This window comes from Panulirus ornatus, chromosome 67, assembly GCF_036320965.1.
Source record: "Panulirus ornatus isolate Po-2019 chromosome 67, ASM3632096v1, whole genome shotgun sequence".
Taxonomy (NCBI): domain Eukaryota; kingdom Metazoa; phylum Arthropoda; class Malacostraca; order Decapoda; family Palinuridae; genus Panulirus; species Panulirus ornatus.
Window position 1 is genome coordinate 23,112,867 of NC_092290.1, and position 16,989 is coordinate 23,129,855.

The 16,989-nt window shown below is 41.3% G+C and overlaps 1 protein-coding gene across 14 annotated transcripts in view; it reads left to right on the forward strand.

Moving 5' to 3' along the window:
* LOC139747080 (uncharacterized) overlaps positions 1–16,989 on the forward strand; it is a 488,827-nt gene that overhangs the window by 1,451 nt on the left and 470,387 nt on the right. The gene's annotated exons all lie outside the window — the stretch shown is intronic.

Below are 16,989 nucleotides of genomic sequence, written 5' to 3' on the forward strand. Positions count from 1 at the left end.
CTCCTAAAATGAGTCATTTCCCAGAGTCATGTATTTATTCTGTTAAACAAAAATCTTTTTTTCTTTATTGTAAATATAAGGATAAGAAAGATTGCAGCCCAGAAACTAGACATTCAGTAGAACGAGTGCCACAATAGGAATAGAATTGAAATGGTACTTCAGTGATGATATGGTTATAGTTGACTACAGTAAGTTCAGTCCACTGAGTAAAGTTTGTCTTGGGGGCCACAGCAGAAACCAATGTAATTGAAAGAGGAGCAAGGTAAAAGTATCCTTTTGTGATGTAGTCTTAAGACTAGTGGAGTCTAATAGAATGTCTTACTGACTGGATAACTTGTGGAGAAGGAATTGATATGGAGAGCATTTTTGGGATTTTATTGCTATAAACAAGTTATTTGTGGGAGGGGCAGTAAACATCAGTTTAAGTATTTCGTTAAAGAGTTGACACACTATGAAATTCTTGCTGACCTCTCAAAATTAAAGAAAATATACCTTACTTTTGATGTTGCTGTTTTTGAGAAATAAGGTAGATGATTACTTTGGCCGTGTTTATATTCAGGTAATTATTTAAAGGTTTGTACTGATTGTGTTATCTATTTCCTATTGGAAGCAACTGATTCTTGTGAACAAAGTTATAGGTACTTAATGTAGATATGAGACTAAATCAATCATATGGTTATGAAATGACTATGATTATTAAGTCAGTTTTAGTTCTTGGGAATCAGATTGGTTCTATTGGTTTCAGCAAGTTTACACCAACAGAATCAATAATTAATCCCACATTTTCAGTTATTTTCATCGCCTTGTCATTATTGACATTTTTTAAGATCAAACAAGGATGTTCCTTGTCACTCTTCCCTGATCTTAAGTTTTATTCCCTCTAAATCTAATCATTCCATAAGAAATTCTGAGATTCCATAATAATTAAGGCCATGGCACCAGTATGATTATCTTGAGAAGATCAGTGGACTGTAACACTAAGTAGAAGTGACCTAGATCAAAGATGAGATAGAAGAGCAATTAATAATCCCATGATAATAACTGAAATGATAGGAGGGAGTGATTTGAAGATAGGGACAAGTCACCAAAGTCAGTGAAACTTGCTGGCTGAGATGTGCTCTTGTTTCAGTTTTATAAGTGAGTTATGAAAGCCAGTGAAACTGGTTGGCAGAGATGTGCTCTCAGGTTTTGATATTATAAGTGAGTTATGTATTGATTGAGAGGGTGAAGGCATGTACAGAGCATCAGATTGGGGAAGAGCAGTGTGGTTTCAGAAGTGGTAGAGGATGTGTGGATCAGGTGTTTGCTTTGAAGAATGTATGCGAGAAATACTTAGAAAAACAAATGGATTTGTATGTAGCATTTATGGATCTGGAGAAGGCATATGATAGAGTTGATAGAGATGCTCTGTGGAAGGTATTAAGAATATACGGTGTGGGAGGCAAGTTGTTAGAAGCAGTGAAAAGTTTTTATCGAGGATATAAGGCATGTGTACGTGTAGGAAGAGAGGAAAGTGATTGGTTCTCAGTGAATGTAGGTTTGCGGCAGGGGTGTGTGATGTCTCCATGGTTGTTTAATTTGTTTATGGATGGGGTTGTTAGGGAGGTGAATGCAAGAGTTTTGGAAAGAGGGGCAAGTATGCAGTCTGTTGTGGATGAGAGAGCTTGGGAAGTGAGTCAGTTGTTGTTCGCTGATGATACAGCGCTGGTGGCTGATTCATGTAAGAAACTGCAGAAGCTGGTGACTGAGTTTGGTAAAGTGTGTGAAAGAAGAAAGTTAAGAGTAAATGTGAATAAGAGCAAGGTTATTAGGTACAGTAAGGTTGAGGGTCAAGTCAATTGGGAGGTAAGTTTGAATGGAGAAAAACTGGAGGAAGTGAAGTGTTTTAGATATCTGGGAGTGGATCTGGCAGCGGATGGAACAATGGAAGCGGAAGTGAATCATAGGGTGGGTGAGGGGGTGAAAATTCTGGGAGCCTTGAAGAATGTTTGGAAGTCGAGAACATTATCTCGGAAAGCAAAAATGAGTATGTTTGAAGGAATAGTGGTTCCAACAATGTTGTATGGTTGCGAGGCGTGGGCTATGGATAGAGTTGTGTGCAGGAGGGTGGATGTGCTGGAAATGAGATGTTTGAGGACAATATGTGGTGTGAGGTGGTTTGATCGAGTAAGTAATGTAAGGGTAAGAGAGATGTGTGGAAATAAAAAGAGTGTGGTTGAGAGAGCAGAAGAGGGTGTTTTGAAATGGTTTGGTCACATGGAGAGAATGAGTGGGGAAAGATTGATCAAGAGGATATATGTGTCAGAGGTGGAGGGAACGAGGAGAAGTGGGAGACCAAATTGGAGGTGGAAAGATGGAGTGAAAAAGATTTTGAGTGATCGGGGCCTGAACATGCAGGCAGGAGGGTGAAAGGCGTGCAAGGAATAGAGTGAATTGGAACGTTGTGGTATACCGGGGTCGACGTGCTGTCAATGGATTGAACCAGGGCATGTGAAGCGTCTGGGGTAAACCATGGAAAGTGTGTGGGGCCTGGATGTGGAAAGGGAGCTGTGGTTTCAGTGCATTATTACATGACAGCTAGAGACTGAGTGTGAACGAATGGGGCCTTTGGTGTTTTTCCTAGTTATTCCATGTGTGGCGAGGTGGCGATGGGAACAAATAAAGGCAGAAAGTATGAATTATGGACATGTGTATATATGTATATGTCTGTGTGTTTATATATATGTGTACATTGAGATGTATAGGTATGTATATTGTGCATGGGTGGACATGTATGTATATACATGTGTATGTGGGCGGGTTAGGCCATTCTTTCGTCTGTTTCCTTGCGCTACCTCACTAACGCGGGAGACAGCGACAAAGCAAAATAATAAATAATAAGTGAGTTATGTAACAAATAGCATTTGTCCTGTGTGACAAGATGTGGTGAAAGTTTGCTGGAAGTACTTATGTTCGTATGATATTATTTGTGTGGAAGTGAATATACTTGGCACAAACCTCCCAGCAAGTAGATACAAGCACAAGATTATAACTCATGCATCTTTCAAATGACATTGAAGTGACTCAAATGCACATAAGAGGACCACACGAACTTAGAAGTGATTTAGACCAGGGGAGGAAGACTTGATTTTTCTAACAATGCAACAGATGGTATATTAGGGGGCTAAAGGTGTGGCAAAATAAAACACTTTTGGAAATCAATAGAACCAATATATGACCTCATCTAACTTGTCCTAGCACCCAGAATTTACTTTATCTTCAGTGTTATTTCAGGTATCATTTATCTTTTGGTTTCAGAAGTGGTAGAGGATGTGTGGATCAGGTGTTTGCTTTGACGAATGTATGTGAGAAATACTTAGAAAAGCAAATGGATTTGTATGTAGCATTTATGGATCTGGAGAAGGCATATGATAGAGTTGATAGAGGTGCTCTGTGGAAGGTATTAAGAATATATGGTGTTGGAGGCAAGTTGTTAGAAGCAGTGAAAAGTTTTTATCGAGGATGTAAGGCATGTGTACGTGTAGGAAGAGAGAAAGTGATTGGTTCTCAGTTAATGTAGGTTTGCGGCAGGGGTGTGTGATGTCTCCATGGCTGTTTAATTTGTTTATGGATGGGGTTGTTAGGGAGGTGAATGCAAGAGTTTTGGAAAGAGGGGCAATTATGAAGTCTGTTTTGGATGAGAGAGCTTGGGAAGTGAGTCAGTTGTTGTTCGCTGATGATACAGCGCTGGTGGCTGGTTCATGTGAGAAACTGCAGAAGCTGGTGACTGAGTTTGGTAAAGTGTGTGAAAGAAGAAAATTAAGAGTAAATGTGAATAAGAGTACAGTAGGTACAGTAGGGTTGAGGGTCAAGTCAATTGGGAGGTAAGTTTGAATGGAGAAAAGCTGGAGGAAGTGAAGTGTTTTAGATATCTGGGAGTGGATCTGGCAGCGGATGGAACCATGGAAGCGGAGTGAATCATAGGGTGGGTGAGGGGGTGAAAATCCTGGGAGCCTTGAAGAATGTGTGGAAGTCGAGAACATTATCTCGGAAAGCAAAAATGGGTATGTTTGAAGGAATAGTGGCTCCAACAATGTTGTATGGTTGCGAGTCGTGGGCTATGGATAGAGTTGTGCGCAGGAGGGTGGATGTGCTGGAAATGAGATGTTTGAGGACAATGTGTGGTGTGAGGTGGTTTGATCGAGTAAGTAATGTAAGGGTAAGAGAGAGGTGTGGAAATAAAAAGAGCGTGGTTGAGAGAGCAGAAGAGGGTGTTTTGAAATGGTTTGGGCACATGGAGAGAATGAGTGAGGAAAGATTGACCAAGAGGATATATGTGTCAGAGGTGAAGGGAACGAGGAGAAGTGGGAGACCAAATTGGAGGTGGAAAGATGGAGTGAAAAAGATTTTGTGTGATCGGGGCCTGAACATGAGGGAGGTGGAAAGGCGGTTAAGGAATAGAGTGAATCGGATCGATGTGGTATACCGGGGTCGACGTGCTGTCAGTGGATTGAATCAGGGCATGTGAAGCATCTGGGGTAAACCATGGAAAGTTGTGTGGGGCCTGGATGTGGAAAGGGAGCTGTGGTTTTGGGCATTATTGCATGACAGCTAGAGACTGAGTGTGAACGAATGTTGCCTTTGTTGTCTTTTCCTAGCGCTACCTCGCACACATGAGGGGAGAGGGAGATGTTATTCCATGTATGGCGAGGTGGCGATGGAAGTGAATAAAAGCAGACAGTGTGAATTGTGTGCATGTGTATATATGTATGTGTCTGTGTGTGTATATATATGTGTACATTGAGATGTATAGGTATGTATATTTGCGTGTGTGGACGTGTATGTATATGCATGTGTATGGGGGTGGGTTGGGCCATTTCTTTCGTCTGTTTCCTTGCGCTACCTCACAAATACGGGAGACAACGACAAAGCAAAATAATAAAAATAATTTGCAGTCAGTTGCTTGGAGGTTATGGTATAAGACTTACTGCTTTAGTTTGCATTTTTCCTGTGTTATTCCCCCTTACAAAAGAAGATAACTTGGATTTTAACATGGCCTGTAGCTTGAAGAAAATTCTACTTCTGGCCTTGAAAAATTTAATAGTTATTGTTTTATTCTTATAATATAAATGGAATGTGGGATATTTAGAGAAGCAGTGATGGCAGGTAGGTAGTAGTTGGTGTGCAGCCAATGACCAGGGAGGTATATTACCATAGGAGGGTTAGTGACAGCTGCTTAGTGAATCACATTTAAGTGGTTGTCAAGTTGCACTCCAATGACCCAGGTAGTTTTCTTTTCTTTCTGCCCCACTCACATGTGGACTACTGGCATTCTGTCCACAAACGTAATCTCTCCTTGTCATATATAGCACTTGATAACACCTAACTCACACAACTCATTACAAGTACCTCTAGATTTTCCTGCAGTGAGCACTATGTGCTAGCCTTGCTTTTTAGCAAAATGGTAGGAGCAATAGATAGTAGTAGGTAGGAATATTAGGTAGATGTGGTCAGTAGGAATATTAGGTAGGAGCCTCTGCAAATACTGCCAGAAGTCTTTTAAGGGTAAGGCACTAAAGGCTAAGAAGCAGCACTTCTTAGCCACCTCTTTGAAGGAGTTTCCAGTTGTAACTGGCTTCAGAAATAAAGATAGATGGTGATGGCACGTGTAAGAGATGTGTTTTGTATGTGGAAGGTGGGCGATGGGCATATTGGAAAGGGTAGTGAGTGGTGGGATGAAGAAGTAAAGTTGCTAGTGAATGAGAAAAGAGAAAGGCATTTGGGCAGTACTTACTGAGGAGTACAAATGAGTGGGAGATGTATAAGAGAAAATGGCAGAAGGTCAAGAGGAAGGTACAAGAGTTGAAAAAGATGGCAAATTAGAGTCGGGATGAGTTGGTATGAGTAAACTTAGGAGAGTAAGATGTTGGAAGGAGGAAAATAATGTGCAAAAGACAAGAAAACAAATAGGAACATTGGTAAAGGGGCAAAAGGGCAGGGATTGTTAAACGTTTTGATGATAGAGTGGCAGACATAGGATGTTTTGGTTGGAATGGTGTACACATTGAGAGAGTCATCGAGAGTAATTTGAAGAGAGAAGAGGTGGTGAAAGCCTTGCATAAAATGAAGTGTAGCAAGCCTGCTGGGCCGGAGTTGATGGAATTGCAGTTGAATTTGTTAAGAAAAGGGGTGACTGTGTTGTTGATTGATCGGTAAAGATATTCAGTGCATATATGGATCACGGTGATGTGCTTAGGGATTTGCAGAATGCATTTATAGAACTATTGTATGAAGAGAAGGGGACTAAAAGTGAGTGTTCAAACTACAGAGGTATAAGTCTGTTGAGTATACCTGGTAAGTTGTGTTAGGATATAGTTTGAGAGGGTGAAGGCATTTACAAAGCATCAGATGGATGAGGAGCAGTGTGATTTCAGAACTGGTAGAGGATATGTGAATCAGGTGTTTGCTTTAGATAATGTGTCAGAAATATTTAGAAAAACAGCTGGATTTGTATGTTGCATATATGGATCTAGAGAATGCATAAGATAGAGTTGATAGAGATGCTTTGTAGAAGGTCTTTAGAATATACAGTGTAGAAGGAAAACTTTGAATATACAGTGTGGAAGGAAAGCTATTAGAAGCAGTTAGAAGTTTTTATCAAGGGTGTAAGGGTTGTGTACGATCAGGAAGAGAGGAGAGTGAATAGCTCCAGGTGAAGGTTATTCTGCGATAGAGATGTGTAATGTCACCATGGTGACATAGTGGAATTATGGAAGTGGAAGTGTTATTGGGTGGGTGAGGGGGAGAAGATTCTGGGGGTGCTGAAGAATATGTGGAAAGAGAATGTTATCTGGGAGTGTACATATGGGTATGTTCAAAGAAATAGTAGTCTCAACAATATTATAAGGATGTTAGGCATAGGCTATAGGTAAATGTGTGTGTGGGGGAGGGTGGATGTATTGGAAATTAAATGTTTGAGGACAATATGTGGTGTGAGGTGGTTTGATTAAGTAATGAAAGGGTGAGGGAGATGTTTGGTAATAAAGAAAGTGTGACTGAGTGAGCAGAAGAGGGTGTGCTGAAATGGTTTGGACATATGGAGAGAATGAGCAAGGATGGGTTGACAAAGAGGATATATGTCTGAAGTGGTGGGAACAAGGAGAAGCATGAGACCAAATTGGAGAGGGAAGGATGGAGTGAAATAGATTTTGAGTAATCGGGGCCAGATCATGCAAGAGAGTGAAAGATCCGCACGGGATTGAGTGAATTAGAACGGTTTGGCATATTGGCTTAGATGTGCTGCCAGTGGACCAAACCAGGGCATGTGAAGCATCTGGGGTAAATCATGGAAAGGTCTGTGGGGCCTGGATGTAGAAAGGGAGCTGTGGTTTTGGTGCATTGAGAATGGAGGTTAGTGGATGTGGCTTCTCTTTGTCTGTTCCTAGCCCTACCTCGCAAACGTGGGAAACAGTGATCAAGTTTGAAATTTATTTTTCCAGTTGATATTTCCACCCTTATGTATTTCATTCCCAGTGCCTGTGCTGCACTTCAGGTGACCAGTTTCATGTAAATATGGTGCAGAAGCAGGTTTAGGGAAACCATGAGAATAACTTTAAAATACTGTTAATTTTTTCCCAATGATATTGATCTATTTGAAGAATACTTTCAGACTGACAAAAGTTTTTTTTTTTCCGTTGATAATGAATAAGTTGGGAGATGGGAGGGCTATGATGATAGGGAAAATGTGGGGATGATTAGTTTAGAGGTAGGTGAAGCAGTTCTAAAAGCCTGTGGTGTTATATATTTGTATTTTTATATACTGTCCTTATTGATTTATAGATATGTATACACATTATTCTTTAATGTGTTTATGGATTGGGTGGTTAGAGAGGGGCGAATATGCAGTCTGTTGTGGATGAGAGGGCCTGGGAAGTGAGTCATTTGTTGTTCGCTGATGATACAGCCCTGGTGGCTGATTCAGGTGAGAAACTGCAGAAGCTGGTGACTTGAGTTTGGTAAAGTGTGTGAAAGGAGAAAGTTGAGAGTAGATGTGAATAAGAGCAAGGGTATTTGGTTCAGTATGGCTTTGGGACAAGTTAATTGGGAGGTAAGTTGAATGGAGAAAAATTGGAGGAAGTAAAATGTTTTAGATACCTGGGAATGGACTTAGCAGCATATGGAACCATGGAAGTAGCGAGTCATGATGGGGGGCAAAGGATGAAAAATGTGTGGAAGATGAGAACATTATCTCAAAGAGCGAAAATGGATATGTTTGAAGGAATAGTAGTTCCAACAATGTTATGTGGTTGCAAGGCATGGGCTATTGATAGGGTTGTATAGAGGAGGGTGGATGTGTTGAAAATAAAATGTGTGAGGACAATATATGGTATGAGGTGGTTTGATCGAGTAAGTAATGAAAGGGTAAGAGAGATGTGTGGTAATGAAAAGTGTGGTTGAGAGAGTAGAAGAGGGTGTGTTGAAATGGTTTGGACATGGAGAGAATGAGGAAAGATTGACAAAGAGGATATATGTGTCAGAGATGGAGGGAACAAGGAGAAGCGGGAGACCAAATTGGAGGCGGAAAGATGGAGTGAAAAAGATTTTCAGCGTTCAGGGCCTGAATATACACGAGGGAGAAAGGCATGCAAGGAAGGGAGTGAATTGAACGATGTGGTATACCAGGGTTGACATGCTGTCAGTGGATTAAACCAGGGCATGTGAAGCATCTGAGGTAAACCATAGAGAGGTCTGTGGAGCCTGGATGTGGAAAGGGAGCTGTGGTTTCAGTGCATTACTTATGACAGCTAGAGATTGAGTGTGAACAAATGTGGCCTTTTTCGTCTTTTCCTGGCGCTACCTCGTTGAACGGGAGGATGCTATTTCCTGTGTGGCAGGGTAGCAACAGGAATGGATGAAGGCAAACAAGCATGAATATGTACATGTGTATATATGCACAGGTACACCACTGATTTTCCCGCACTCTTGGTTCCAAAGCCTTGTCAGATTAACCATTTTGCCGGACCAACCGTGTTCATGTAAAACTAATTCATCAACACACCTCTGTTGGGGATGAGAGAGCTTGGGAAGTGAGTCAGTTGTTGTTCGCTGATGATACAGCGCTGGTGGCTGATTCATGTGAGAAACTGCAGAAGCTGGTGACTGAGTTTGGTAAAGTGTGTGAAAGAAGAAAGTTAAGAGTAAATGTGAATAAGAGCAAGGTTATTAGGTACAGTAGGGTTGAGGGTCAAGTCAGTTGGGAGGTGAGTTTGAATGGAGAAAAACTGGAGGAAGTGAAGTGTTTTAGATATCTGGGAGTGGATCTGGCAGCGGATGGAACCATGGAAGCGGAAGTGGATCATAGGGTGGGGGAGGGGGCGAAAATTCTGGGAGCCTTGAAGAATGTGTGGAAGTCGAGAACATTATCTCGGAAAGCAAAAATGGGTATGTTTGAAGGAATAGTGGTTCCAACAATTTTGTTTGGTTGCGAGGCGTGGGCTATGGATAGAGTTGTGTGCAGGAGGATGGATGTGCTGGAAATGAGATGTTTGAGGACAATGTGTGGTGTGAGGTGGTTTGAGCGAGTAAGTAACGTAAGGGTAAGAGAGATGTGTGGAAATAAAAAGAGCGTGGTTGAGAGAGCAGAAGAGGGTGTTTTGAAATGGTTTGGGCACATGGAGAGAATGAGTGAGGAAAGATTGATCAAGAGGATATATGTGTCGGAGGTGGAGGGAACGAGGAGAAGAGGGAGACCAAATTGGAGGTGGAAAGATGGAGTGAAAAAGATTTTGTGTGATCGGGGCCTGAACATGCAGGAGGGTGAAAGGAGGGCAAGGAATAGAGTGAATTGGAGCGATGTGGTATACCGGGGTTGACGTGCTGTCAGTGGATTGAATCAAGGCATGTGAAGCGTCTGGGGTAAACCATGGAAAGCTGTGTAGGTATGTATATTTGCGTGTGTGGACGTATATATATACATGTGTATGGGGGTGGGTTGGGCCATTTCTTTCGTCTGTTTCCTTGCGCTACCTCGCAAACGCGGGAGACCGGCAAAAAAAAAAAAAAAAAACACACCTCTGACCCACTAATCATACATCTTCCATGTGTCTTAAGTATACCATGGACTGCTAGAAATTTGAATTAAACAAATATTAAATGTTTAAGCACCCTAAGATGGCAAGTCTGTCCTTAGATTGTTTTGATCCTGTGGCGTATCTAGGGTATGCCAGTGGCATAATGGCGTCCTGGACCCAGACAATGATTGGGATCTTAAAGATTTAGATTTCTTGACCATGAAAACATCTTTGGCATTTGGAATCACATTGATATCATTACTAGTTCAATAGTTATTCACAAAAATTTTTATTTCTGTAATGACGTCCTGGATCCAGACAATGATTCATATCACCCCCAAAATCTAATCAATTGGTCTTTGTGTCATTTCTGACTTTCCCTGAAAATTTCATCAAAATTTGCTCGTAACTTTGGTTGAAAGTTGCTCACAGACAAAGAAACAAATGCCGGTAAAAACATAATCTCCGTGGCAGAGGTAATATAGATAAAAAATATTGGTGTCATATGCTTGAAGAGGGGCACAATTTCAGTGTTTGCCATAGGCTGTTTCCCCTAGAGATGCCCCCTTTTGAATCCTATGGGGTCTTCATCATCTTCTGTTGTTAGTGTTTTCCTAGTTGTGCATCTCCAGAATAATGCAGTTTCATGTGCATTATACACCTGCTCAGGACAGAGGTGCTCTTCAGCCATGAGTTTCGCATATTTGTCCACTTACTCGGCAGCTCCTTCGTGGTTTACGGACCGCTTTTTTCCGCACACTTTATTCATGGAAATTCCATGACGCTTCTTGAATCTTTGAAGCCATCCTTCACCATAGTCATGCTCATGTTGTAATTTAAGTTCTTTATGGAACCACTTACCGTGGTCCATTATCATGCTACCTGACAAGTCCACTCCATCATTCCGACACTGTTGAAACCATTCCATCATCGTACTCAGTACTCTTACCATCTTCCATAGTTTTTCTAATCGTCATTTGCTTCTTGGAATTGCTGTCTGCATAGAATTTCAATATTTTCTCCCTTTGCTTCTTTATGTCATAAACAGTTGATGAACCAATACTGTAGATGTCACACTGCTTATGCATCGAAACACCACAGGCCATTTTTTTCAACAGTTCTACTTTATCTTGAATCAATATGGACTGGTATTTACATTTAACGCCATGACTGACACTCTCATATGTCTTAGAATCCATAGCTAGGGTTAGATTTAAGCAAAATAAGCTGAGAATCTCAAAGAGTTGAGGTATAACCACCAACGAGTGCAGTGTAGAGAATGTAAATAAGCACGCCCTACACCATCTGTGGCCACCCAGTAAACTAGTCTAGTGGCCATGGTAATTTCAAGTTCGCTCACGTAATTTTGTCCACTCTAAAGAAGGTGCCGAACTATCAGTGGTGTATTTGTATATATCTGTGTATGTATATATCTGTGTATGTATCCCTGGGGATAGGGGATGAAGAATACTTCCCACGTATTCCCTGCGTGTCGTAGAAGGCGACTAAAAGGGGAGGGAGCAGGAGGCTGGAAATCCTCCCCTCTCTTTTTTTTTTTTTTCTTTTTTTTAATTTTCCTAAAGAAGGAACAGAGGGGGGCCAGGTAAGGATATTCCACAAAGGCCCAGTCCTCTGTTCTTAACGCTACCTCGCTAATGCGGGAAATGGCGGATAGTTTAAAAGAAAAAGAAAAAAAAAAGAATGTAGATGGCATGTATGGATATATATTATTATTATTATTCTTTTGCTTTGTCGCTGTCTCCCGCGTTTACGAGGTAGCGCAAGGAAACAGACGAATGTGTACATTGAGATGTATAGGTATGTATATTTGCATGTGTGGACGTGTATGTATATACATGTGTATGTGGGTGGGTTGGGTCATTCTTTCGTCTGTTTCCTTGCGCTACCTCGCTAACGCGGAAGACAGCGACAAAGCAAAATAAAAAATAAATAAATATATATACATATATATATATATATATATATATATATATATATATATATATATATATATATATATATATATACATATTTTTTTTTCATACTATTTGCCATTTCCCACGTCAGTGAGGTAGCGTTAAGAACAAAGGACTGGGCCTTTCAGGGAATATCCTTACCTGGCCCCCTTCTCTGCTCCTTCTTTTGGAAAATTAAAAAAAATATATATATATATATATATATATATATATATATATATATATATATATATATATATATATATATATATATATATATATATACATATTCCCTGGGGATAGGGGAGAAAGAATACTTCCCACATATTCCCTGCGTGTCGTAGAAGGCGACTAAAAGGGAAGGGAGCGGGGGGCTGGAAATCCTCCCCTCTCGTTTTTTTTTTTAATTTTCCAAAAGAAGGAACAGAGAAGAGGGCCAGGTGAGGATATTCCCTCAAAGGCCCAGTCCTCTGTTCTTAACGCTACCTTGCTATCGCGGGAAATGGCGAATAGTATGAAAAAAAAAAAATATATATATATATATATATATATATATATATTGCGGAAGATGAAAGCCGGCAAGGCAGCAGGTTTGGATGGTATTGCAGTGGAATTTATTAAAAAAGGGGGTGACTGTATTGTTGACTGGTTGGTAAGGTTATTTAATGTATGTATGACTCATGGTGAGGTGCCTGAGGATTGGCGAAATGCGTGCATAGTGCCATTGTACAAAGGCAAAGGGGATAAGAGTGAGTGCTCAAATTACAGAGGTATAAGTTTGTTGAGTATTCCTGGTAAACTATATGGGAGGGTATTGATTGAGAGGGTGAAGGCATGTACAGAGCATCAGATTGGGGAAGAGCAGTGCGGTTTCAGAAGTGGTAGAGGATGTGTGGATCAGGTGTTTGCATTGAAGAATGTATGTGAGAAATACTTAGAAAAGCAAATGGATTTGTATGTAGCATTTATGGATCTGGAGAAGGCATATGATAGAGTTGATAGAGATGCTCTGTGGAAGGTATTAAGAATATATGGTGTGGGAGGCAAGTTGTTAGAAGCAGTGAAAAGTTTTTATCGAGGATGTAAGGCATGTGTACGTGTAGGAAGAGAGGAAAGTGATTGGTTCTCAGTGAATGTAGGTTTGCGGCAGGGGTGTGTGATGTCTCCATGGTTGTTTAATTTGTTTATGGATGGGGTTGTTAGGGAGGTAAATGCAAGAGTCCTGGAAAGAGGGGCAAGTATGAAGTCTGTTGGGGATGAGAGAGCTTGGGAAGTGAGTCAGTTGTTGTTCGCTGATGATACAGCGCTGGTGGCTGATTCATGTGAGAAACTGCAGAAGCTGGTGACTGAGTTTGGTAAAGTGTGTGGAAGAAGAAAGTTAAGAGTAAATGTGAATAAGAGCAAGGTTATTAGGTACAGTAGGGTTGAGGGTCAAGTCAATTGGGAGGTGAGTTTGAATGGAGAAAAACTGGAGGAAGTGAAGTGTTTTAGATATCTGGGAGTGGATCTGTCAGCGGATGGAACCATGGAAGCGGAAGTGGATCATAGGGTGGGGGAGGGGGCGAAAATTTTGGGAGCCTTGAAAAATGTGTGGAAGTCGAGAACATTATCTCGGAAAGCAAAAATGGGTATGTTTGAAGGAATAGTGGTTCCAACAATGTTGTATGGTTGCGAGGCGTGGGCTATCGATAGAGTTGTGCGCAGGAGGATGGATGTGCTGGAAATGAGATGTTTGAGGACAATGTGTGGTGTGAGGTGGTTTGATCGAGTAAGTAACGTAAGGGTAAGAGAGATGTGTGGAAATAAAAAGAGCGTGGTTGAGAGAGCAGAAGAGGGTATTTTGAAATGGTTTGGGCACATGGAGAGAATGAGTGAGGAAAGATTGACCAAGAGGATATATGTGTCGGAGGTGGGGAACGAGGAGAAGAGGGAGACCAAATTGGAGGTTGGAAAGATGGAGTGAAAAAGATTTTGTGTGATCGGGGCCTGAACATGCAGGAGGGTGAAAGGAGGGCAAGGAATAGAGTGAATTGGAGCGATGTGGTATACAGGGGTTGACGTGCTGTCAGTGGATTGAATCAAGGCATGTGAAGCGTCTGGGGTAAACCATGGAAAGCTGTGTTAGGTATGTATATTTGCGTGTGTGGACGTAGTGTATGTACGTGTGTATGGGGGTTGGGCCATTTCTTTCGTCTGTTTCCTCGCGCTACCTCGCAAACGCGGGGGAGACAGCGACAAGTATAAAAAAAAAAAAAAAAAAAAAAAAAAAAAAATATATAATAATATATATTTTATATATATATATAACACTTTACCAAACTCAGTCACCAGCTTCTGCAGTTTCTCACATGAATCAGCCACCAGCGCTGTATCATCAGCGAACAACAACTGGACTCACTTCCCAAGCTCTCTCATCCACAATAGACTTCATACTTGCCCCTCTTTCCAAAACTCTTGCATTCACCTCCCTAACAACCCCATCCATAAACAAAATTAAACAACCATGGAGAGTAGATGTGAATAAGAGCAAGGTTATTAGGTACAGTAGCGTTGAGGGTCAAGTCAATTGGGAGGTAATTTTGAATGGAGAAAAACTGGAGGAATTTAAAGTGTTTTAGATATCTGGGAGTGGATCTGGCAGCGGATGGAACCATGGAAGCGGAAGTGAAATCATAGGGTGGGGGGGGGGCGAAAATCCTGGGAGCCTTAAAGAATGTTTGGAAGTCGAGAGAACAGATGAGAACATTATCTCGGAAAGCAAAAATGGGTATGTTTGAAGGAATAGTGGTCCCAACAATGTTGTATGGTTGCGAGGCTTGGGCTATGGATAGAGTTGTGTGCAGGGGGGTTTGGGGGGAATGTGCTGGAAATGAATGTTTGAGGACAATGTGTGGTGTGAGGTGGTTTGATAAGTAAGTAATGTAAGGGTAAGAGAGATGTGTGGAAATAAAAGAGCGTGGTTGAGAGAGCAGAAGAGGGTGTTTTGAAATGGTTTGGGCAAATGGAGAGAATGAGTGAGGAAAGATTGCCCAAAGAGGGTATATGTGTCGGAGGTGGAGGGAACGAGGATAAGTGGGAGACCAAATTGGATGTTGAAAGATGGAGTGAAAAAGATTTTGAGTGATTGGGGCCTGAACATGCAGGAGGGTGAAAGGCGGGCAAGGAATAGAGTGAATTGGATCCATGTGGTATACCAGGGTCGACGTGATGTCAATGGATTGAATCAGGGCATGTGAAGCTTTTCTGGGGTAATCCAGGGAAAAGTTGTGTGGGGCCTGGATGTGGAGAGGGAGCTGTGGTTTGGGTTATTACATGACAGCTGGAGACTGAGTTGTGAGCGGATGGGGCCTTTTTTTTTCCTAGCGCTGCCTTGCACACATGAGGGGGGGTGTTGTTCCATCTGTGGCAGGGTGGCGATGGAATGGATGGAGGCGGACGGTGTGAATTGTGTACAGGGGTTTTATTTGTATATGTCTGCGTGTGTATGTATATGTGTACGTTGAGGTGTATAGGTATGTATATTTGCGTATGTGGATGTGTATGTATATACTTGTGAATGGGGGTAGGTTGGGCCATTTCTTTCGTCTGTTTCCTTGCGCTACCCCGCAAATGCGGGAGGGCAGCGACAAAGCAAAATGAAAATAACAATAATGAATTATTATATATATTATTATTATATATATATTATATATATATATATATACTATTATATATATATTTTCTTTTTTTTTTTTTTAAACTATTCGCCATTTCCGCGTTAGCGAGGTAGCGTTAAGAACAGGGACTGGGCCTTTTTTGGAATATCCTCACCTGGTCCCCTTGTTCCTTCTTTTGGAAAATTAAAAAAAAAAAAAGGGAGGGGGGATTTCCAGCCCTCCGCTCCCTCCCCTTTTAGTCGCCTTCTACGACACGCAGGGAATACGTGGGAAGTATTCTTAATCCCCTGCCGCAAAGCAACATTCACTGGGAACCTATCACTTTCCTCTTCCCACCCGTACACATGCCCTACATCCTCAATAAAAAACTTTTCACTTCTTCTAGCAACTTACCTCCTTTACAATATGCTCTTAAAACCTTCCACAAAGCATCTTTATCCACCCTATCATATTCCCTCTCCAGATCCATAAATGCTTCATACAAATAAATCTGTTTTTCTAAGTATTCCTCTTATAATTTCCAAAGCAAACACCTGATCCACACATCCTCTACCACTTCTGAAACCACACTGCTCTTCTCCAGTCTGATGCTCTGTACATGCCTTTACCCTCTCAGTCAATACCCTCCCATATAATTTCCCAGGAATACTCAACAGACTTATGCTCCTGTAATTTGAACAGTCATCTTTATCCCCTTTGCCTTTGTACAGTGGCACTATGCATGCATTCTGCAATTTCCCCAAGGGACTTCACATGATCCATACATACATTGAATATTCTTTACCCCCAATCAAAAACACAGTCATCCCCTTTTTTTAAAAAATTCCACGGCAGTAGTACCTTCCAAACCTGCCGCCTTGCTGGCTTTCATCTTCCGCAAAGCTTTTACTTCCTCATCTCTGTTCAAACCCAAAAAAATTCTCCCTGACCCCTTTCACTTCGCACACACCCCGACCGAAACACCCTATATCTGCCACTCTGTCATCCAACACATTCATTAAACCTTCAAAATATATACTGCATTTCTCACTTCACCACTACTTGTTATTACCTCCCCATTTGCCCCCTTCACTGATATACCCATTTGTTCTCTTGTCTTACTCATTTTATTTACCTCCCTCTGACACATCTTTTTATTTCTTCCTAAAAATTTTAAAGATACTCTCCCACAACTGTCATTATTTGTTATGTTATTCTTACCAAAGTTATATGTTTACGACTGTATAATAAAAATGTATTAGGCAGTGTTACGAGAATGGCAGAAGTAAAAAACTCGAGCTAGAGTTGTGTGTGTCTTCCCTTTATTCCATTAAGTCATGTAGGTACCAC